Source organism: Suncus etruscus, chromosome 15 (assembly GCF_024139225.1).
Source record: "Suncus etruscus isolate mSunEtr1 chromosome 15, mSunEtr1.pri.cur, whole genome shotgun sequence".
NCBI lineage: Eukaryota > Metazoa > Chordata > Mammalia > Eulipotyphla > Soricidae > Suncus > Suncus etruscus.
Genome location: NC_064862.1, coordinates 68433207 through 68457412, shown reverse-complemented (window position 1 = coordinate 68457412; position 24206 = coordinate 68433207). Strand labels below are relative to the sequence as shown.

The 24206-nt window shown below is 40.7% G+C and overlaps 1 protein-coding gene and 1 non-coding gene across 6 annotated transcripts in view; one reads left to right on the top strand and one right to left on the bottom strand.

Annotated features, from left to right (window-relative positions):
- CALN1 (calneuron 1) overlaps positions 1-24206 on the bottom strand; it is a 524903-nt gene that overhangs the window by 62409 nt on the left and 438288 nt on the right. The window lies entirely within an intron of this gene.
- On the top strand, positions 17761-17898 carry LOC126031425 (small nucleolar RNA SNORA48). Its single transcript, XR_007503300.1, has one exon. It is a non-coding gene; the product is annotated as a small nucleolar RNA SNORA48 (small nucleolar RNA).

Sequence of the window (24206 nt, the reverse complement as noted above, 5' to 3'; positions counted from 1 at the left end):
TGGTGCTTTCTATATGGACCAGAGTAAGTCTATTATTTACTTACACCTCCCCCCTCTAATTAACTTCTCCCATTAGCTTAGTTAAATTAAAGCTTGGTTATTTTAAATATGATCTTTATGACAATAATATATATATATAATTTCCTCATTTTCTCCAGTGGAATACAAGCTTCCAGATGACAAGATATTTTTCCATCTTTAATATATAATAGATTTTCAACAAATCACTGCAAAAGAAATAACCTTTACTTCAAGTTTACTCTTTTAAGTTCTAAAGTTTGCTATCATTTTATACATTTTTTAAAAATATTTAATTCTCATTTACTCATTTCATACATTTTTAAAGATTGTTCTAGGTCTGTGCAATACATATTAATCTTAATTTAGCATCAAAACAAACCATTTCCTTGTCATTTTAGTGTCAGTTTTCTGCAAAGATTTCTATCACAATAAACTGTGTCTTTAGAACCTGTTAATATCATCCCTTCCTAAACTGCCCTCCATTACTGGGGCTTTGTATTCTGCCTTTAAAGTGACTATTAAACATAAAGCATTTTGTGCTGTTATATCTTGCATCTGCCTGAAGCATATATTAGCAGAAAGAACTGAATAAGGCTCCAGGGTCCTTCTACTCTCTCATGGCGAAGCCCTAACATCTGTGATATTTTTTGTGGGGGCTACTTCATAGTCTGCTCCTAGGGGTTGGTGCCAGGGAATGCAATTTTTGTGACTATAACATCTGTAACAACAAAGAATGCCATTACTCTCCATTTTATAGACTAGAAAATAAAAATCCAAGATCTGAAAATAAGGCTGGGAGCTGGAATTGGAACTTGAGTATCTATCTCCCTCTGAGTTCAAAGGTTCTTCTAACCCAGTTCTTTACAGGAATGTGGTTCAAATAAAATCATCTTCACTGAGTCAACTCTGCACTAAACCTACTGGAGCCAAATATTGGGGCTGGAGCCCAAAAATTGGTACACAACAAAATTGGAGATCTACTCAGCCTCAGAACAGAAGTCTGCTTTACTTGAGCTTTTATTCGACGGGAAAAAAATTTTTTTTATTAGCTCCTTGTTCATGATCTTTGACAGTTCCTCTGTAGCAAGCCAAACGAGGATTTTAAGCACTTATATATTCACTCAGCTAATCTGTACTATAAGCATAGAGGTAATCAGTAATGATTCAGTTTTGGTAACAGGTGATAGGTCAAAAATGATTTCTAGATTCTTTGGCTGCTTCCTGATTACAAAGAAGTCCATTCATCAAGGCAGAAGATCCAAGAACATGACACTGCTGTCAAAAATAATAACAGGAACTGAAAGGTGATTTTTCCTGGGGCAAACAAAATCTTTTGTAGCAAAGGCCAAAGCTCAAGCATTGCTACTGGGTTGTTATTTCCCACCTGAGTTCAGAAGTAGCAACAACGAAGTCTTAGCTGCCCAGTGGCCTAGAAATGTGGCACTGTCTGTGACTAGTTTCCAGTCCCTTTAGCAACTGGACTGGGAGGCTCAGAAAATCACTCTTGCCTGTGCTTCTCCCATTATGGGATTTCCAGCAAAAAGAGATCCTGACAAACCTGTTTTTGTCCTGCCATTTTTATGTCTTTGAATGGTGAAGGCAGGTATGGAGGAGAGAGGGGCCAGAGTGAGAATGTAGGAATCAAATCAAACAAGGGAAGGTACAATCAGGAAAACCAGAAGAGGGTGGAGGGTTAACATAGGGTCTCCTGAGGACTGATAACACAGCAAGGAAGGATGCAAGAATTTGAGGTTCCATCAGGATTGGAATAGAAGGGGCCAAAGTAGGAGCTATGGCCATCTGCCTACAGTCTCTGTGTGCCCAACAGGAACCCATAGGGGCCTGCTATTGAAGCCTGCTATTCAAGAATGAACCCCAGGAAGAGAAAGTCACCTGAAAAGAGACTGTGTTTATAACTGTGTGTGCTTGTCCCCTGCAAAGGATGGCTGAGCTCCGTATCCTTGAGTAGAATGTCAGAGGAAGGTAGGGCAGGAAGTTGGCGAGAGAAGGTTGGCAAAAGAGACCAGGCTAAACCAGTTTCTACCAAAATGAGCACAGGGCCCCCACCTTTGAGTACTAAAGGTGGAAATTAACCATGCAAGAAACATTTGGCATATGTCAGATCATGGCTTCACACAGGGCATACACCAAAAAGTACACCCCATCCCACCTTGTGCAGTACAGGCCAACACCCGGGTCTCACTACTGACTGGGCTTTAAAGTTCTTGCTACTAGAGCCTTGGAAGGAGCTCAAGGAGGCTGGGTCTCTGCTTCTCCTTCTGCGAGGAAGTGTAAGAAAGAAACCTTGTTAGGGCCAGCATTCCTGTGTTTGATTCCTTCTCAATTCTCTCTTTCCCTTTTTCCCTCTTTCATATTGTTATTTTGGGGCCACAACCAATCCCAAATCAATAATTACTCCTGTATCTGCATTCAGGAATGCAGGGGATCCAACCCAGGTTGGCCTAGGACAAAGCACGTACAGTAGGCTGTACAGTAGGCTGTACAGTAGGCACGTACAGTAGGCTGGCCCATTTCTCAATTTTCTCTTGCAAGGGGGATGGACAAACCAATGGGTGGTCTGAAATATCCAGACTCAATGATAGGAACCCCAGATTCTCAGTCAGGGGTGGACCTGGGTGCAGAAAAGATTTTAATGGAGGTCTAATGAGGCTAGTGCCTGAGGACCTGAGACAAGGGTGTAATTATAAACCAACAATGAGGTAGGGGGACAGGAAACCCACACGGCACAGACACTGAGAAGCCTGTGGAAGAGCAGGTACCTATTCTTGTTTGGTGCTGAATAAGCCTCTGCAATGGTCACTAGAAGGTAGACATGGAGAATGGGGCAGAAGGTAGACTGGAGAATGGAGCAGAAGAGCTACTTAGCTCATCTTTCAAGAGGAGAAAGGAGAGAGGGACAAAGAAATCCAGGGTTTCTTAGCCCCAGTATTGAGCAACTCACATCCCAGGACCCCTGGAAGTCTGACCCTGGAAGAGGTCATGGGACAATGAGGTTTAACACTTGTGTATCTTGTTCTTTTTGCTTCAAATCTGCCCTGAGCCATCTTTACCCAGCTGCTCAATGCCAACCTCCATACCCACTTCCATAGATACCAAGTTACCAGACCCTAGGTAGGAGACATTTGGCTGAGAAATCATATAAGTGATTCCCTCTGTTTCATGGTTGGTTCACTTAGGGTAGATAAAAGGGGAAAAGAAAAAGAAAAAATAAATGAGGAAGAGATAGCTGACTATTTGGAATCTCTGGCAATTCCACTGATAAGATTGGAGACTTGGCCCTGTTCTCTATGCAGCAAGAGGCAGAATTTGATTGAGGGAAGAGCATGATTAAATAAATCGTTAATGAACTTCAACAATAACGCCCTTTTTATTACACAAAGTTGCCCGGTTTGTCTGCCCTGGAAAGGAGTGTTCTGGCCTCCTGCCTAGTCACTGGCCCCAAGCAGTCTTTGTGATTTATAGTGATATTTAAGTGAACCTATCAAGGGTGAAGAGCTCCGAGAGTTAGCTATGGAGGCGTTTGCATTGTCACTTATCAGACACACGTTGTGCACCCTAGCCTCTTAGCTGTTGGTAACTTTTCTTGGTGAGAAATTAAGATTCTTCGTTTTTTTTTTTTAAAAAAAAATTAAAAGCAAGACTAATAAGACAGGAAATTTGATTAAGAGAGTAATTTGTGCTTCATTCTTGATACACAAGAACACTCAAAATAATGAGAACAATACATTAAAGGAAAAAAATAGGACATAAAATTCAATGCTGAGACAACATTTGGTGAGAATCAACAGCCATTACTAAATAAATCTCTAATTAAAAGAGGACTAGAAGGAAATAACTTAAATGTATTAAAGACCACTAGAGCTCCAAAGTCAATATTATTCCAAGTGTTGAAACAGTACAGTACTTCCAATTAAACTGAGAAGCAGGCAGGTACATTTGCCATTTTTCCTGGAATAACCTTGCAGGTTCTTATGAATGCCAGTCAAAATCAAGACATGTCTATATATAGGACAAAAAGAAATGAAATTATATTTTTATTAAAAATGTCACTGCTCAAATCCACAAACTACTAAAATTAACCAGAACACTTAATAAACCCACTACCCATAAGGTACATACATTGATTTCTCTTAGTCTAGAAATTAACACCTAGAAATGGGAATGGGTTAAAAGCCTTGGAATGATTTCCAGCTATAATGACTTATGAATAAACTTGACAAGAAAAGAAACCAATAAAATCTGATTTTTGACAAATGAAAAGACATTTTATATTCCCCAATAAAAATAATGTCACAAAAGTGCTAATTATCTCAGCATTAATATATAATTTACTGTAATTTCCTACTGGAACCACAGATTTTTTTAATTGGATGAAATTATCTTAATATTCATCTGAAAAAAGAAATGCTCAAGAGAAGCCAAGAAAGTCTAAATAAAAGACTAATTAGGGGAATTTGCTGTTTGCATTAGTATACAGCATAGAAGCATGCTCTGGAAAGCAATCTTACTGCGTCCTTAAATGCCAGCCTGCATCCAAGAACTGCAGGACTTGTTAAACAGATAGATTCTGGACACAGCCCAGAGCTTCCAATATGTTAAGTTTGCATGAGCCCTCAGAATGTGCTTTACTAACAAGTTTTCTGATAATGTAGATACTACAGGGGTAGGGAATATTCTTTTTAGAATCAACACTGCAATCAGACATCTAATACTGGGGAAATAGACAAACCAGGAGACTAGACTAGAGAAACCAGAAGATAGCAACTAGAAAAGCTATCCATGGGGAGTGGAGGTGATTGAAGTGGGGGATGGATAAATGGTATATAATGTAGTTTCTAAGAAAACAAAACCCATATGTTTAATCTATCATTGAGGGAATGAAGGGAGTGTAGTAAGGAAGACCAAACAAAGAGGAAAAACAGGCATTTCTGAAAAATGACCAACATATATGCTATTATCAGAGTTGCATTTGTGTAAAGTTTCACGTGGCCGTGATTAATGGGGTGCTAAAGTTGAGTCTAAGCGTAAGGTCCAAAGGCAATAGAAACTATATTTCCAAAGTGAGATGTCAGACATCCCCATTTATCACTCACTCCACAAGTAAACATTAATTGGCTACTATGTATGCAGCAATGAGCTGGAGAGCAATCACAGTCGAGAATTCTCATTCCTATTCCAATGCCTCACCACACTAGCTCAGAGACAATCCCAGCAGGCTGTGAGTCTTTTTACTAGGATGGGGCTGCAGGGATGCTATACATCCCTCAAGCCTTGCGAAGAGTATTTGGTAGGATTCTTGTAGCTCAGGGGAGCATAGATTGAGGTCCGACTTCTGCCTAGGAAATTTAACAAAAAGTATGCTAAATGGTAGAGGCTGCCAGAGGGTAGGACACGGGGCCCACATAATTTTCTTCATGCTCACAAACAGTGGAAAATAGGTAGAAGGACTGCATCATTTTTCATCCCAAATAGGATATTTTTGACCATGAAAGTATTTTACTGGGAAAGCAGGTAAAACAAGATGGCCCCAGGAGAAGCGGCAGTGTGGTCTCTAAAAGCATAGGTTCATGAGGGACATGATAGCTGTCTGATTTGAAGCTGGAATAAGCTCAACATTTAAAGTGACACTGTAAAAATGAAATAATGAAGCATAGTATGGCAACAGGAACTGAGAACTAATCTTTACTAAAAAATTTACAACTGCAGAGACAATTGACTGGAACAATGGCCGAGAGACATGAATAATCTAGTGGAGGGTGTGATGCTGAAAACCCCCGACACTTTTTTTTTTGCTCTTTTTGGGCCACACCCATTTGACGCTCAGGGGTTACTCCTGACTATGCACTCAAAATTTGCCCCTGGCTTGGGGAGGGGGACTAAATGGGACACTGGAGGATGGAACCAAGGTCCGTCCTAGGCTAGTGCTTGCAAAGCAGAAACCTTACCTCTAGTGCCACCTCTCCAGCCCCGCCCTTAGACTTTTTATGCATAAACCCCTACTATTAATAATTTTGTAAGCCATTGTGCCTAAAGTAAAATTAAATCAAATATGCAAGAAAGAGAAATAAAATAGACATCTATTTATCCATCTACTACCCACCTACTTTTGTTTCTTGTCTCTAGTGTCTGATACTGGGGTCCTAAAACCTGTTGTTTCTCAAGTGATGTGAGCTATGAAAATGTGTTTTATTCTTATATTTGGTCCTTACCCCTATTCCTGATACAACACTTATAAATATAAGCACTTTTTGTTGGAATGAAGCAGTTCTCGGTGGCCTTTCAGATGAGGTTTGGCTGAAGAAAATTGAAGACTCCAATGAGAGACCACTTTATACACACCAATATGATTGTTGTCCAAAAGACAAGCAATAATACGGATGGGGAAGTTGTGGAGAAAAATGAATTCCTGGTAAAAATAACCATGTAAAACAATAAAGTGGCTTCTCCATTCTGGGTAGATATCAACAAAATACAGTCTCTCTCTCCTGTTCACTGTGACACTCCTTATAATGGTTGAAGCTGTTGGGGGAGATTGACTGCTTAACCTGGAGGTGCCCTGCTGTCCCTGAATGCAGAGTAGCTTAGTGAAGAGAGCTGATGGTGTCTGGTGAGAGGAAAATAATTGGGAATTTCTCACAGGCAGCAATAGATACAGATCAAAGGATGTAAAAATGCAGAGAAACTGGAGGGAACAAAGGCTCCATAGGGAGTGAGAGGGCGTCACAATCAATGAGAAGGGAAATGAGTATGACTGACAGGGGGATCAGAAGTGAGAGGACAAGATACTGAAATCTAGGTAAGAAAGACAAGTTCTGAGATATCCTAAAACCAGGTTTGGGCAGCTCAAAACCCTGCATGCCTCACCAACAGCAGACACAGAAGCAGCAGACAGGAAGGAGAGCTGGTGAACTGAACTTCACTCTGAGGGCAGGCCTGGGGGAGAAGGAGCAGGTCTCCAAACTAGACTCTATCTAACTTCGTGAAGGCTTTCAGGAATCTCAAGTTCCTACACTCCCCAACGCCCTTGATAAAAGAGCAAAGTTTAGGGACCCAGGAATGCTGTTTTGCAAATTTGCATAATTCCATTCAAGAGTTATAGAAAATAAAAAAACATGTAAGCAAGTTGCAATAGAAAAAATGCTTCTATTTTTTTAAGTGAAATAAAAGTTTTATTTGAAGAAATTTAATTAGAGAAATGTGAGCCTAAAAAAGAGAGGGCTTTTCAGATGAGAGTACAGGTTGAAGGCAATCTCCAGGGTGGAGAATAAGCCCATTTCAAATATTATATCTTGGAAGACACTAACATCTATCATGTGTCAGCACTAACATTGGAGTGGTCTGTTTCCTTTTCTCCCACTTGGGTTTCTGAAGATGGAGAGGACCTGGTCCTACCCACAGACATCCCTGTCAGGCCTACTGGCCTGTCTGCAGGCCAGTCTGTTCTCAGACTTAGTGAGAAACTGGCATGGTCCCAAGAGCTGGGGTTCCACAATCTCTACAGCAACGCTGCAGTGACCCCTATGGATCTCAATCCCTCTCCTAAAATGGTTAAGAGGCTTCCTGCCTCTGTGATGAGCTAGAGCTTAGTTTAATTTATAAGCCAGACTTAACCCCAGGAACACAACTTACTGTGGCAATATCCACTTATGCATGGACTGAGTTCTGTAATTGAAAGCCATGAAAAGCAGGGGCTAGAAGTCTTCTTATTTTCAACAAGTATTCAAGAGTGATCACCCAGATCCTTGTATTGAGCTCAGAGACTTAAGGTGAGGCTATGTAAGAAACTAGCCAGGCAAGGAGTTAATTCCACATTCGATTGCTTTTATCCCATGGTTGATTTTATTCCCCTGACCAGCTTGTGTTCTAGCTCAGGAGGAGAGAATTGGCTATTTCTGTCAAGTGCATTTTGCTGGGCATTTTCACAGCCACAACTCCCTCCTCTCTCACTCTGCTGTCAGGTTCTGCCCTGACTTGATCCATTTCCCTGCTCCATTCTCTCCCCCATGAGCATATCTTTTACTGTCACTCACTCACCACACTCGCAGCACTACTGCCACCAGATAGGGAATCTCCTGCCAAGCACTTATGTGACACCAGTGGGCGTCCTATAATTCAGCTCAATTCTGAAAAATCAGTATAGACCCTTTAATCCATGGACTGCAGAGGCAAGTAGGTAACCCTCAGCTTCTCACAACTATTTTTCTGACTGGGCTCCATCTTGGAGGTTCCTGTGGCTCCTCACCCTTAGGTATAATTATTTGATAGAATAGCTCCTGGAGCTCAAAAAAAGGACTCATATCCATCAATGTATTATTAAAAAAGGATACAGATGAAGATCACAGGGAAAGCCCTGAGAAGGTTCCAGAAGCTTTTATCTCTTTGAAGGAGACAGCATATATCTCCTCCTGCCTATTGTTGCTCCATTTGTTGGATCCTGTTTACTCCTTTGTTGATTGTGAATCCACAAAGAGCTCCCAGAATGAGAAATTGATTCCCATTCTCTTTCCCCTTTCAGGGGGAGATCTTGGTCATATTTATCCACAGCAAATAGTCCACACAGACAGAAGGGTTAAGGGGTAAAAGGTTGGGCAAAGAGGGTCCTTTGTCAGCCTGCTGCTAGCTCCAAAACACACCTAGAGCCAGCCAGCCAACTCTGGCCAAAGACCCTGCTCACCTTGCTCCCAAACTATTTATTTCGCTCTCCACAGCGCCCCCACCTGGAAGGTCAAGGTGGGACAACAGGCAAAGATTACTCTTATGGAAATATTTTCATATACAACACCTATGGCTGTGTCTAACTCTGAAAAGCTCAACAAAGAATGTACCTCTAAGAGGTTCTGTGGAAGTTTTGAGTCTTTTACTCGGTTTCCAGTTTTCTAGCCTTTTCAAAAGATGGGTCCTGGGCTTCTAATCATGCATTAGTTTTTTAGGTAACCAGACTGCATCCATGAGTCCACCCAAATTTGCCTCATTAGAACAAAAAATATTCCCATCATTCAGGAAATTCTAAGGGATCAATGACCACTGTGGGGGCCGGAGAGTTAGCATGGAGGTAAGGCATTTGCCTTTCATGCAGAAGGTCATTGGTTCGAATCCCAGCATCCCATATGGTCCCCCGAACCTGCCAGAAGCGATTTCTGAGCATGGAGCCAGGAGTAACTCCTGAACACTGCCGGGTGTGACCCAAAAACAAAAACAAACAAACAAACAAACAAACAAAAGAGTACTGTGTCAGGAAACAGGGGCAAAGACCAAAGACTAGAGCTCTTAACATTCAGGAAGTTCTAAGAGTTTTAGGAGATCTGTCAGGAACGAGGGATGGACACCAAGTTGTATCTTTTCTATTATTTCACAACCAAGATCTTAGTAAAATTTTGTAAAAGTTTCTGCCAAGTGACTTGACTTAAAGGCCCCTTGTCCTTTGTTTCTGTGATTCTGTTTTCTTTCTTATTTGGGACACTCTCCAAATATGTTCACCTGTTTTATTGTTGGTTAGGGGACTTGGGGGGTTATGTGGGGGGTTTGGAGACCCCCATGTGGTTTTTAGGAGGTCTGGGGAACCCATCTATAATTTCCAATCATCCAGGCCTTCAGTTCAATATGAGGGTTTGAGGCTGTGATACTGCTCTGGTCCTGGCTGTGCTGAGGGTCCATTGATAGTGCACCAGGTGACACTCAAGGCATCATGTATGTGGTGATCAGGAATTGACTCTGGATCATTTAATTACTGTTCTGTCACTTGGCTCTGTTTATCTTTGTTTGTTTTTGTTTAGGGCCATAGCTGGTGGCACTCAGAGATTACTCCTGGCTCTATGATTAAGAATTACTCCTAGTGTGGCCTGGATGACCATATGCAGTGCCACAGATTGAACCCTGGCTGGTCACATTCAAGGCAAGCACATACCCACAACATTGTCTTTTCAGTGTTAAAAAAATTAATTTATAATAGAGGTAAAATTGGCTGGGATTATAAAAGCTTATATTCCTTAGGGATATGCAATTTTACCACATCTAATCCACCACCACTTTGCCTATAACTGTCCACCATGGCCATTGGACTTTTCAGCTTATTCTACCATCACCTCTCAGTAAGCCCAGTTCTGTGGTTAAACTCTAAGAGCTTGTTTTCATTCTCTGATTTTATTTTAATGTTTTACTTTATTTGGGAGGAAATTCACAGGAACATTGAAACATGAAAACTATTGGTGAACAGCCTGGAGCCAATGAAGGCACTATACAAGGAACAAACTCATTTCCATAGTAATAGTCTGGGACCATCTTGGCTGCCAGTAGAATGGGTATATTTGATTCATGCTAGCAAAAAAGCCACAATTAAAAATTCGAATGGCACAAAGTAGTCACTCTGAGAAATTAGAGAAAATGATAGCATGTAATTTTGGATTAGATTCCCTGTCATAATGAACAATCCAATAAAAATTTCATACACATTTTAAAAGAAGTTAGCAAGTTTTCTCTTTTTTTTGATGGAGTGAATCATCATGCATCATGACCTACAAAACTCTCACCCCTGAGGCAAATGTCCCCTTTGATAGTTTTATTATTAAATCCAGCTGGGTCTACAGGACAACTCAAAGTCATGACAGCTGCCCTGAAGTGCCCCAGAAGAGATTGACAAGAGCTAACTCTCTTTCAGTGTCCTACATGCCAACCATTCTTGTTCTTCTTGAAAACTCATGTCCCAGGATGAGAATAATCTAGCTGGAGGGCCATTTGCTTATTAATTAATTAACCAACCCATGAATGCATCCATTCACTCATTCACTCACTCTCTCACTCACTAACTCATTCATGCAATTAACCTGCATACAGTGGCTGCTTGTCACTTATTTTATGGTTATATACTGAAAATCGAAAGGGACAGGAAAAGGTCACTTGTTCTTGAAGCACTTATACTGCACTGAAGCAAGAAGATGTGTGATAAGTGTGTGACAAAAATATGAAGATCCCCAAATATAATTTGGTATAAGAGTCTATGGAAATTTAAGGGAGAGAATATCCAGCTTAATTCAAAGTGACTGGGGGCTGCATTTGAGTGGAAGAGTGAAATGCTGCCAAAGGGAAATGGTAACAGAGGAAATTCCAGATCGATTCAGACAGGACCTTGAAATTCTACTCAGTATCTGGGATGCTTCCATGGGCAGATTAATTACACAGCAGGAGATACATACTACATGCGTAGGGATTTCATATCATCGCAGCTTGATTCTGGCAATGGCTGAGAATGGAGGCTGAGGGACAAGGAAGATGAACTGCATCTCCAATGACAGTCTGGAGGAAGCTACTGACAGTGTGGGAGAGCCAAGTGAACTGTGTTACATGAGAGAAAGATTTAATTGTGCCATAGAAGAGAAAGAGTGTCCTAGACAACAGACTAGGTGAGTGGATTAAAGAGTACAAGGTATTGTCTAGCCTACACATTCATCTTTCCTAAGGTTGTTCATAACTTTTTTTTGTACTAAATATGGGCCTGTCAAACTGTAATTTTCATCTACAGTTCTATTTTGTTAGAAGTAGAATTACTGCTTTAAGACATCATGTATATTTGAAAGACTCATAATAAGGCTGCCTATTTATTTTCCAGTAGGCATATCAACTTGCCCCTGCAACAATGTCAGAAGAGCCCTTTTCTTTTCATATTCCACTTTGAACTATCACTGTATATTACAGTCCACATTTCCCATAAATTATTTAAGTGAGTTGTTTTCAGTTGAAGTCTATGCAGTTGATGTACATAATAGCTACCACCCCATATTCCAAATATGATCTAGCTCAAAAAGTCACCAATGTGAAACTCTGTTCAACTTTGTCTCAACATACAGAGTAAAATTCAGTCAAAGAGTTGTTTCTGAGAGATCTGAGGTGATGCTTGAAATGTCAAAAGGGAAACAAGGGGTGGGATCATTCTCAGTGGGTTCCCTCTGGGGTGCTTCCCTCTTATTTTTTGTCATTTAAGCCTTTGAGGGCACAGAAGGGCATAGCCAGAGAGAGATTGAAGAACTAATCTGTAGTCAGAGATCAGCTTTGAGGGATGGTAACTGTGTCCTCCAATCAACCCCCTACAGTGCTGCCCAGACAGACAGGATATAGTTGATACAATCTGTCAAAAATTCATCAACTTGAGAAACACAGTTTCTTATTCTGTCTAATTCTCCAGAATTCAAAATGCCACCGCTAGTGAGAGAGCATCCTAGCCCGAGATCATCTCCAATGTCTCAAGCCCAGCTAGGGGGAATATCTGTGGACCTAACATGTTCCTCTGGTCTCAATACTATGTGCTTCTTTAGATGGGGAATAACCTATTCAACTATCAAATGTTATAGGTTATTCTGGAATAACCTCTTCAACTATCAGATGCTATAGCTTTTGAATATTTTAATATCCTGTTGAGCAAGTTATCCTAATTATATTTTCCAGTATTACTCTATGTTTTTCTTCTTCATATTAGCAAATTTGCATTTTCCAGATAGCATTAGAATGTATCTGTCATATCATCAAAGGACTCATTGAGATTTACATAATTCTTATTGTATTAACCTATGAATGCATTTAAAAAACACATTTGATTTTTGCTTTCTGAGAGCATGATATGCTTCTCCATTTAACTAACTCAATTACAGCTATCAATATATATATATGTATATATATAAATTTTTTGGTTTTTCGGCCACACCTGTTTGATGCTCAGGGGTTACTCCTGGCTAAGCGCTCAGAAATTACCCCTGGCTTGGGGGACCATATTGGACACCGGGGGATCGAACCACGGTCCCTTCCTTGGCTAGCGCTTGCAAGGCAGACACCTTACCTCTAGCGCCACCTCGTCAGCCCCTATCAATAAACATATTGATATATCAATATATATCAATATACACCAAGTTCGCATATTTGTTATTAAAGTTATTCCTAATATACCTCATATTTTGTTAATAGGAATAATTTCTTTTTTCTACCTCAAAATGTTTTTCCTATATTAGAAAAATGAACTTCAAATAGTTGTGTTATTTTCAGCTACCTTGTTGAGGTTATTTTTAATTCTAGTGCAATTTCCAGTGGTTCTCTTGAGGATTTCGTCGCACTTTAATTGTTACTCTTGTTTTTGTTTCATTAAATTGCTTAGAACTTTTAGAAGAATGTAAGGTAATTATGGTGATCATGCATTCATCCATTCCACTAATTGCTTGTTTTGTTTCTGGTTTTGGGGGAACCACTCACCATGAATTATCTTTGGCTAAGTTTGTTTCCCTGTTTTAGTTTCTGACTGTTTCCCATGGAGACTTAATTATGATACATGTATTATACATAGACCATGTACATAGGTACCTGGCCAGTCTCTAAAATATGCTGTAGATAACAAAATGATATGAAGGAAAACCAAGTTACCTTTAAAAGGATAAGCATTATATATCCCAGAAATGCAACAAAGAGGCCTGGGTTCTGCCCATCCAGACAACCTTCAGAGGTCATGCTTGACTCTGACAAAAGGAGCAATAAGTAAATATTTATAGAGTCCTATTAACTTGGACTCTAAACTAATTGGCAGGATGCTACACATTTCAATTGTTAATAATCTGGGAACCACACTGGCCATGGCAAATGTCAGAATATGCTTCTACCCTGATAATAATGATCACAGTAAGCAATCTGAAACAGGAGCAGGAAATCTGGATAAGGCCTGCTGAGTCTCAGAAATCAACTGAATTCTACAAAGAGCATCAAGTGTTGTAAAATAACACATATGCATCTTTCAATATAATCATTTATGCTTAACACTCCTGTCAGTGTGTTCATTTGGAGTCACTTCCCAGGCGAAAGGCAGACTGTGACTTGATTAGACCAAACCTCACAGCAGGATGCCAAGCTTCATAACCAGTATAAACATTTAAAAATCTATGACTCTATAAACTGGACAACTGAGGGCTGCTTTATCACAGACCATCATCTATCTGTATTAACTCAGCATGCCCCTAGAGAACTTGGGAAGCAAGCTCAGCACTCATATGTTTAATAAAAGATTAGGTTCCTGAAATATAGCTGAGCAGGTTAAAGTGGACCCACTTACAAATCCTGATGCAACAGTTCCTCACTATTACTGAAACACTTGCGCTTCTTGGAATATACCACAAGAGTCAAAAAAACAAGATGAAGAAAAGATATTTGCTCCTCTATGTTCCTTACAGCACTATTTACAATACCCCAAATCTGGAAACAACCCAAAGGTCCAAGAATTGAGAACTAGATAAAGAACTATGATACATATACACCATGTGATAATATGTAATACTGAATATTACTCATCCATAAGAAAAGGTAAAGTTTTGCAACATGCTGCTACATGGAGGGACCTGGAATATATCAATGCCGAGTGAAGTTAGAAGAGAGACCTACACAGAAAATTCTTTCTCATATGTGCAATATAAAGAAACATAATGATGGAATAGCAAAACCTAAAGACTATGAAAACAAAGAACATCAGAACTGGTCTTCAGAAGCAAATATGCACTTAAAGGGGTTGAGGGATAGGACAGGGAAGGGTCAACTATCTATTGCAGAGGGAAGTTTTCAACCAAAAGAAAGAGGTGGTGCTAACAGGTGTTACATATGAACCCTATCAGCAACAATGCTATTAGCCACTGTGCAAAAATTAATAAAAACAAAACACAAACACACCTTTTGTAGAGGTAGAGTGGTGGACAGGAGGCAAACTGGGGGTGGGGGAATATTGTGGACATAGGCAAAGGGATCCATATTGAGATATTTTATGCCTGAAAGCCAATCATGAGGGCCCGGAGAGATAGCACAGCGGCGTTTGCCTTGCAAGCAGCCGATCCAGGACCTAAGGTGGTTGGTTCGAATCCCGGTGTCCCATATAGTCCCCCGTGCCTATCACGAGCTATTTCTGAGCAGACAGCCAGGAGTAACCCCTGAGCACCGCCGGGTGTGACCCAAAAAAACTAAAACTAAAAAAAAAAAAAAAAAAAAAAGCCAATCATGAATAACTTTGTAGCTTCACAGTGACTAGAACAGAAAACAAAAATCAAACAAAAATCACTGGTGTAGGAAGAAACCAGTGGAGTGTTTCGAGGGTGGAGGGTGGTAGTGTATGTGGTTCCATACTGGTGCCCAAGATTTCTTTGCTAGAGCATGAAGTCAAGGAGGCAAGGGTTTGGGGGAAGCTTGAGACTCCTGAGAGTCACAGCTAATCAGCACAAAATTCTCTAAGTCTTTGGATTTGGTATATTTAGGTTTGGAGTCAAACCTGGTAATGATTAGCTCTTACTCCTGGCTCTGTGTTCAGGGATCACTACAGGCTAGGGTCTAAGGACTGAACCTGGTAAGACTGAACCTGGCCATGCAAAGCAAACACTTTAACTGATGTATTATCTCTCTGGCCCCTAAATTGGGTATGAGCAAAGATGCAAGAGAGTGATCCTTCCATTTTATCCTCCTGCAGCTTGCAGAAATAGTCTGCTTCTAAGTAGAGCAGGAGTGGTAGCTTCCCAGAAGAGTTTCATTCCAATAAGAAAAGTAAGGGACGTTGAAAGGGAGTAAAGTGACATGCATTGCACCCCTTCATTAACAGTAGTGCAAACCACAGTGTCAAAAGGAAAGAGAAGTAAAATGTTTGCCCCAGAAGTAGGAAGGAGAGGGTGGGAAGGAGGGAAGAGGGTGTCAGGGAGGATGAGAGTGAAACTGGGGACATTGGTGGTAAGAAATGAGCACTGGTGAAGATTGTTGTACATTGTATCATGAACTTTATCCTTGGGAAAAAATGAGTATGAACAACCTTGTAACCATAGTGTTTAAATAAAATTTTTAATTAAAATAATAAATAAACTGGGGCCGAAGTTATAGCACAGTAGAAGGATGTTTGCCTTGTACTCAGTCGACCCAGGATGGATCTAGGTTTGATTCCTTGCATCCCATATGGTCATCTGAGCCTGCTAGGAGAGATTTCTGAGCACAGAGCCAGAAGTAACCCCTGAGAGCCACTGGGTATAACCCAAAAAACAAACAAATTAATTAATAAAGTAAAAACTATCAAGAGGAGCCGGAGAGATAGCATGGAGGTAAAGCATTTGCCTTGCAATGCAGAAGGTCGGTGGTTCAAATCCCAGCATCCCATATGGACCCCTGAAGTTGCCAGGAGCGATTTCTGAGCGTAGAGCCAGGAATAACCCCTGAGTGCTGCTGGGTGTGACCCAAAAACCAAATAAAAAAATGATCAAGAATACTCCAAAGTACTTTAATTTATGTGGGTAATATTTATTGATGTTTATTTTATTAGAAATTAAACAAATGTTCTTGAATTGTTTTACTAATTTATAATAAAAAACTGATTATATATTAGCATCATATAAACATTTGGCAAAGCGTTACATTTTCCCAAACATTAGTGGCAGAAAATGTGCACTAGTGAAGGGTATTGTATACTATATGACTGAAACTCAATCATGAACAACTTTATAACTAAAAACCTAAATGAATTATGTACTACCTTCTAAGCATGTCTTTAAATAAGGTATTTAAAAAGAGAGAAGAAACAGGAGATTTTAAATGTTACCATGATAAGAATATTTTGGCAGGGCCGGAGAGATAGCATGGTGGTAAGGTGTTTGCCTTGCATGCAGAAGGTCGGTGGTTCTAATCCCAGCATCCCATATGGTCCCCTGAGCCTGCCAGGAACAACTTCTGAGCATAGAGCCAGGAGTAACCCCTGATCACTGCCAAATGTGACCCAAAAAACAAAAACAAAAAAAAATTTTTTTTAGGCAGTTATTAGAAGGGAAAGGGTGGTAACTTATATGATCCAGGATAGACTTGACTTTTGGTGATCTTAATGTAGTCTCTATAGATGTTGTACAGAGTGCATATATACAGATATTTTAGAGAATATTTAGGCTCCTCCCACACTGGGTCAGTCAGCTCTTGGCCAGAAGTGACTCAGCTGGCCTACAGACTAATAGTACCTTTGCAGAGTCCAGGGAGTGAGTGGATCCTTGGAAAACAGCAGGCTTTCATCTTCCACCTAGGAAGAGGGTATACCCCAGACTGTATGTAGAGAAATAAACCATGTCAGACCTAATGGCTACTCAGCACTTGGCCAAATCCTCAGTTGACCAAAAGATAACAACTTGAAACTTACAAAATGTTCTAACGCAATGTCATATCAATAAAAACAAGTGTTCTTCATGAGAGGCCATTTCAAGGAACAGGAAGAGAATGTACAACTCCAAAGCCTACAGGAACCCTAATATTGAGGTTCAGACACAAAGCCTAAATCAGCAAAATAGCATATATTTAAGCTTAAGCATGTAGGCAATGAACTGAAGCCATCAAAATATCACTGACACTAATTATTTTTTTTAAGAAAAATGGAAGTTGTAATACTTAAAAATGTGAAGTCAGTGAATAGATTGCTACAGCTAACATGGCTCCTGACTTGGGAATAAACAACTGGTAAGATAGATCTCCCGGAGGAGCATTGAGTGAAAGATCCAGGGAGAAGACCCCAGAAATGTTCAGGGAGAGACAGAGAAGGGGAGAGAGAAAAATATGTGAGGACTTCAAGATCTGAAGAAGCTCAACCCAGGCCAAGGAAAATGTGTCAAAAGAAATATACAACTCTGCACATTATATCTAAAATGGGAGAATATAAACATAGTAATAATGCCAGAATTTCCAGATTAAAAGAGAAACTATCACCCCTGGCAATGGGCAAAGAGACACCTCATTGGTGATGTTACTCATATCAGTCAAGGGCAAAGCAATGGTCCTTTGTTCATCCGAGCTTGATGCCTGGATTGGTGGCCAGAGCTGTTTCATGCTTGGGGCACATAAATTCCTAACACTGAACTTACTTTTTCTTGGTCTTAGGAGAGAGTCAAACTAATATCATAAGTAGATTATGCCATTCATGAGTTTTGGTTGATAACATTTTTGGTTATTTTGTGAATGTGGACTTATCTATGCTGAATTTTCAAGAGTGGGCATGCTACCTAATAAAGGTTTTGGTGGAAGAATGTAACAGATTGGGCATATCATCTATATAAAACTGGTTGCCATGATACAAAATAGGTCTTGGGTGACATGGGGAAAGTTCAGTGTGTATCAAAAACATTTCAGGTGGCTTGTTAGTGTGGGGCTAGTGTGATAAACAGGACTCAAATTGCATTCCAATTTTTGTTTTTTTTTTGGGGGGGGTCACATCTGGCAGCACTCAGAGTTTACTTCTGGTTTTGCAAACACTCAGAAATCACTTCTGGCAGATGCTCAGAAGACCATATGGGTGCCGGGTATCGAACTGGGTCTATCATATGCAAGACAAACACCCTCCTCATTGTGCTATTGTTCCAGCCCCCGCATTCCAGTTCTATGTTTACCACTTCTAGCTTTATCATTAGACCTGGTTTTCACTTATAAAGAGGTTTTGTTTGTGTTTGGGCCATACCCAACCAGTGCTCAGGTTACTTCTGTTATTGCTAGGGATGGGGCATGGCACATGGGATGAAGATGATGATGTCACTGAAGTCTTAGCTTTCATGTGTGAGACCCCCTGGGTTTGGTGCCCATTATCAACAGAGTAAGTTTCTAATCAGAGTTTTATAGAGTACGCAGCATATAAAATGGGTTTGATATTGTATTAGTTGAAATAAGAGCATTTTTTCTCCTGGGTTAAAAAAAAAAGAAGGGCTGGAGCGATGGCACTGTGGTAGGGCTTTTGCCTTGCATATGGCCCCCCAAGCTAGGAGTGATTTCTGAGCACATAGCCAGGAGTAATCCCCACACATCACCAGGTGTGGCCCAAAAATCAAAAGAGAGAGAAAGAAAGAGATAAGCAAAAAAAAAATCAAATAATGATAGATGGACTAACAGATTACCTGTTTAAAAAAATGTAGGCAGATAGACATCTCAACAACAGCTGTAATAATGTTGAATCTAGATCAGCCTTGTACAGATTTCAACAACAGCTGAATCAATTTCATCATACATATAGATTGGGGAGAGCATCATTGTTCTAGAAGTTTACTCCAGAAATTTTGAGAAATCAAATTGTAATAATATAATCACACCAATAAAACCCAAAAGACTCAACAGGAGTATTGAATTGGAGCAAAACCCAATAGCTTCACCACAGCCAGTCTCAAACACAAAGGAAAATGTCTCTTGCTGCGTGTATCCAAATTTCCTCGCACGCGCGCCTTCCTGGCCTTTCACAAAATGTCAGAAAATAAGGGTAAAAAGACATGTGTGGGACTTGTTTAGAAAACAGTGAAAATCTCTACTGAAATTTATAAAGGGAAATAAATATTTAGAGAGGCAGCCCAAGTTCCTGAAATGGCAAAGCTTCCTGCATCTTAAAAGAGACCATCCTTAAAGTTATTTAATAACATGTCAATGATATTTATTTTGGAGAAAACATTCTGAAGTTCAAATAAAAATTAAACAAGGAATAATAATGTTGGAGGACTGACTGGCCAGACTTTAAAGAATATAATATAGCTGTGAATATTTGCAGCAACATGTTTCTGCACATTTCTATAGCAAAAAGTAGTTGAGGCAATGATCAGGCATTTGGGGGTATCTGGTTAGATGAGAACAATAAAATAAAATTTCTAACATTCGAATGAAAGTAAGTTCTAGAACAATTGAAGAAATTAACACGAATGGAGCTATGTGCAAAAATTTAGAATGACAGATAACTCTGTGACAAATCACTTGAGGGGGCTTTAATAATTTTATTGCTTTTATGAAGAACAAATCAAAATGAACAACAAAAGAACTATGACTTTTCAACTTTAAATTTTAAAACTCTACCCGGTTAAAAATATGTTAAATAGGGCCCGGAGAGATAGCACAGCAGTGTTTGCCTTGCAAGCAGCCGATCCAGGACCTAAGGTGGTTGGTTTGAATCCCGGTGTCCCATATGGTCCCCCGTGCCTGCCAGGAGCTATTTCTGAGCAGACAGCCAGGAGTAACCCCTGAGCACTGCCGGGTGTGGCCCAAACCCCCCCCCAAATGTTAAATAAAACCCAAATCAAAGGAAAACTTATAAAATATTTCCATATTTCCATAATGGTCACAATGTATTACACATCCTGAATACTGGAGATTCTATAGAAACAGAATAACTATCTTAAACATAATAAATTTAAACAAAAATAATTTAAAAGTGAACAAACTGGCACACAAAACTGGGGGCCACAACCCGGTGGTGTTCAGGGCTAACTCCTGGCTTTGTGTTTAGGGATCATTCCCGGAGAATGATCACATCTGGTGCCAGGGAACGAACCCAGGTTGGCCACGTGCAAGGCAAGTAACCGACCCGCTATGTTTTTTGTTTTTTTTTTTTCTGGCCCCAGAGAAAACATTCCTTTAAAAAAAAAAATCCCATTGTTCATAGTGGTGAAGTAGTTTGTGAGCGTGGCCACTGTGTGGGGCAAGGTTCTTGTCTATTGGGCTCCATGAAAGCAGATACATCGGACAATGACTTCTAGAGGCTTCTAAAGCCCTGCCTGCCAGGATTGGGAAATGCAATTTGGATGGAGATTGAGTTTCCAGGCAATACAGGGTTCAAGAACACTGATAGTGAATATAGGTTCGCAATTCAAGGAGCAAGCGAGGGAAGGAAGTACTGAGCAGACTGGCTCAAGGCCTGGTTTAGCAAAGGGGAAGCTGGAGGAAACGGCTCTAGAGGACGCCGGAGAGCTCCCTCCTATGGCAATAGTAGAGCCAAGTCCCCGCTGGTTTTCAGGCGGCCGAGTGCAGCCCGCTCAAATCCCAAAGTAAGCGGCCCAAAGTGGTGGCGCAGGCAGTAGGGCGTTTGTCTTACATGCGCTAATCTAGGACTGACCATGGTTCGATCTCCCGGCGTCCCATATGGTCCCCCAATCCAGGGGCGATTTCTGAGTGTATAGCCAGGAGTAACCCCTGAGTGTCACCAGGTGTGGCCCAAAACCAAACCAACAAACAAAAACCCCAAAGTAAGAAAGAAGAGTGCTCAGCAGTCTGGAGTCAGCACACCAGGGGCATGTTGGATGGCGCTGAAGAGTCCCTTCACCATAACCGACTACACTGACCCGGAGAGTGTGGGTGCTGGGCACTTGGCAGGAGCAAAAGGAAGCTGTCCCTCCCCGCAGAGAGAGCAGAAAGCAAGAACCCTAACATCTTGAATTTGGTGAACAGAGATGAGAGGCTGGAGTCCAGGCCAGGTGCCAACACATAACTCAACAACTCAGGTGTGAAGGGCTGCAGGCATCCCTCAGCCTCCTACTCGGGGCATCCACTTTGGGGTGTCCTGCCCTCCTTTTTCCCGGCAGCGCTCAGGGGTTACTCCTGGCTCTACGCTCAGAAATCGCCCCCGGCAGGCTCGGGGGACCATATGGGATGTCGGGATTCGAACCACCAACCTTCTGCATTCAAGGCAAACGCTTTACTGCTGTGCTATCTCTTTAGCAGCAAGAGCCGAGCTTGTGGGCCTTGAGTGCAGAGTCTACCAGCCTCTCTGGCCCTGTGAGCAGAGGCTAATTGAACATTAGAGAGATTGTTCCACTTCATAAAGAATGGTCCAGGGAGGCACTGTGTAAATTGCTAAATCAATTTATTTTTAAATAGAAATGAAGATTTAAAAGACTAGCTCAGCTCTGGAGCCCAGAAGGGGAAAGTAGGCCTTGAGCACTGCCAGGTGTGACCCCCAAAACAAAACAAACAGGAATAACTAAATGAAGCTTTGATATGTTTCATGCCCCATCTTGTAAGGCCATAATGACATACTCTGGAAGGCAAACCAAAGTCAAACTAAGACTTGGGGGTTAGGGGGGGCATGGTGGTCAGGATTCATATGCAGGTAGCACTCAGCAGTGCTCATCATCATCTCACAATGCTGCGCTAAGACATCCAGGACAGAAAGGAAAAGAATTGAGTCTTATTGTCCTTCTGCTGTGTGATTTCAAGGAAACTTCCCTAACTTCTGCATCTCTGTTTCCTCATGGTTAAAGCGTGAAAACATCCCCTTCTTCAAGCATTGCAGTCTTTATGACAACATTGCCAATGAACCAAGATGTAGAACTTATGCGCCGGGCACAGTGCTAAGCCATAAGAAGTGAAAACAGTCCAATTCCCGTTCTAGAGCTCAGATCTGTCACGTTGTGAAACATGACACAACTGCAAGACAATTCGGCATGCTCGTAGTCTGAATTTTTTTTTTTTAATTTTTGGTGTTTTGGTGTCTTTGTTTGTTGGCCACCCCCAACATTACTCCTTGATCTGTTTTCAGAAATCACTCCTGGCAGGTATGAGAGACCATATGGGATACTGAGGATAGAACCTAGGTCCGTCCAGGGTCAGCCACATACAAGGTGAATACCCAACCACTGTGCTATCACTCTGGCCCATAAATTTTGGAATTTTTTTTTTGGACCACACCTGATGTTACTCAGGGATCACTCCTGATGGGTTCAGGGGGGAACATATGAAATGTCGAAGATTCAGCAGGTCAGTCACATGCAAGGCAAGTACCTAATCACTGTACTATTTCTATATCCCCTATAGTCTAAATGCAAAAGTGATGGGTCTGATTTTCTTTCTTTAGATGTCTGATGAGCAATAAAAGCCTATGCAGAAGCATGGGCACAAACTCAAATAGTGAAAAACTGGTCTTTAGAATCAGAAATATTTACTATATCTGGGTCCTTAAACATTTTGCATGTGTGGGCCAGAGATAGTACAGGTGTTAAAGAGCTTTTCTTATAAGTAATTGACCCTAGTTTGACACTTGATTCTAAATATGTGCCCTAGTACCACCAGAAGTGATCCCTGAACACAGCACTGAGCACTGCTGGATGTGGATCAACCTACCCTCCAAATATATCTTTTTTCCACTCGTGACCCCTCTTGCCCCCAAAATAATGAGCACTGCCAGAAATACCTCACAGGCATTGCATACTTGATTTTGAAATAATACGATTAAAAATTTATGACTTGCATATGATATTTAAGTTTGCTTCCTGTTGCATGGAAACAGCCCTGGCAAGCTTTACTTGTTACACAAATATTCCTTGAGATAAAAATCACTCATGTAGGTATATATTTCTTATACAAACACATCCTTGATTCTTCCTTCACACAAACACTCATAGTTAAATAAGCAAGAACAATGGAGATAATTTGTGCCTAGCCCGGCTTGTGAAAATCCTATGCAATAGGATATTAACCCTTTGTCAGGTGAGTGGTGGGAAAACATTTTCTCCCAAAGAGTTGTCTTTTGATTCTAGCCATTGTTTCTTTGACAGAAAGAAGAGACTTAGTTTAATATAGTCTTATTTGTTTATCTTTTTTGTGTGTTGAGGGGGCACACCCAGTTATGCTCAGCGGTTACTCCTGGCCATGCACTCAGAAATTGCTCCTGCCTTGAGATGCCAGGGGATCCAACCACAGTTCGTCCTAGGCTAGGGTGTGTGAGGCAAACATCCTACTGCCTGCACCACTGTTCCAGCTGCCCCTTATTTGTTTATCTTTGCTTCTGTTTCTAGCCAATGGCATTGAGTCATTGAAAACACCTGTAGATTCAATGTCATGGAAGGTTCTATGTTTTCTTCAATATAATTTATGAAGTCAGGTCTGACATCAAGATCTTAAACCTATTTTGAATTGGCTTTTTTTGATCTAGTCAGAATTAGTGAAATTATTTTATTTATTTGCATGTGAATGACCATTTTTCCCAACATCATTTGTTGAAGAGGCTTTCCTTGCTCCATATCAAACTCTTTGCTCCTTTGTTGAATATTCACTATCTATATAACCTTAGAATCTGTCTCTGGTTGCTTAATTCAATTTTTCTGACCTGAGATCAGGTTGATTGTGCCAGTAACACATTGTCTTTATTACTATAGCTTTATAGAATAATTTAAAGGTAGGAAAAGGAAAGCCTTCTTTTTCCCTACAAGTGACTTAGCTATTTGAAGAGGAAGGTTATTACTCTATATCAAGTCTGACAGTATTTGGTTTATGTCTCTAAAAACTGTCATGGGGGGCTGGAGCAATAAAACAGTGATAGGGCTTTTGACTTGCATGTGGCCAACCTGAGACAAGCCCGGGCTCGATCCAACATGGTTCCCTGAGCCTGCCAGAAGCAATTTCTGAGTGCAAAG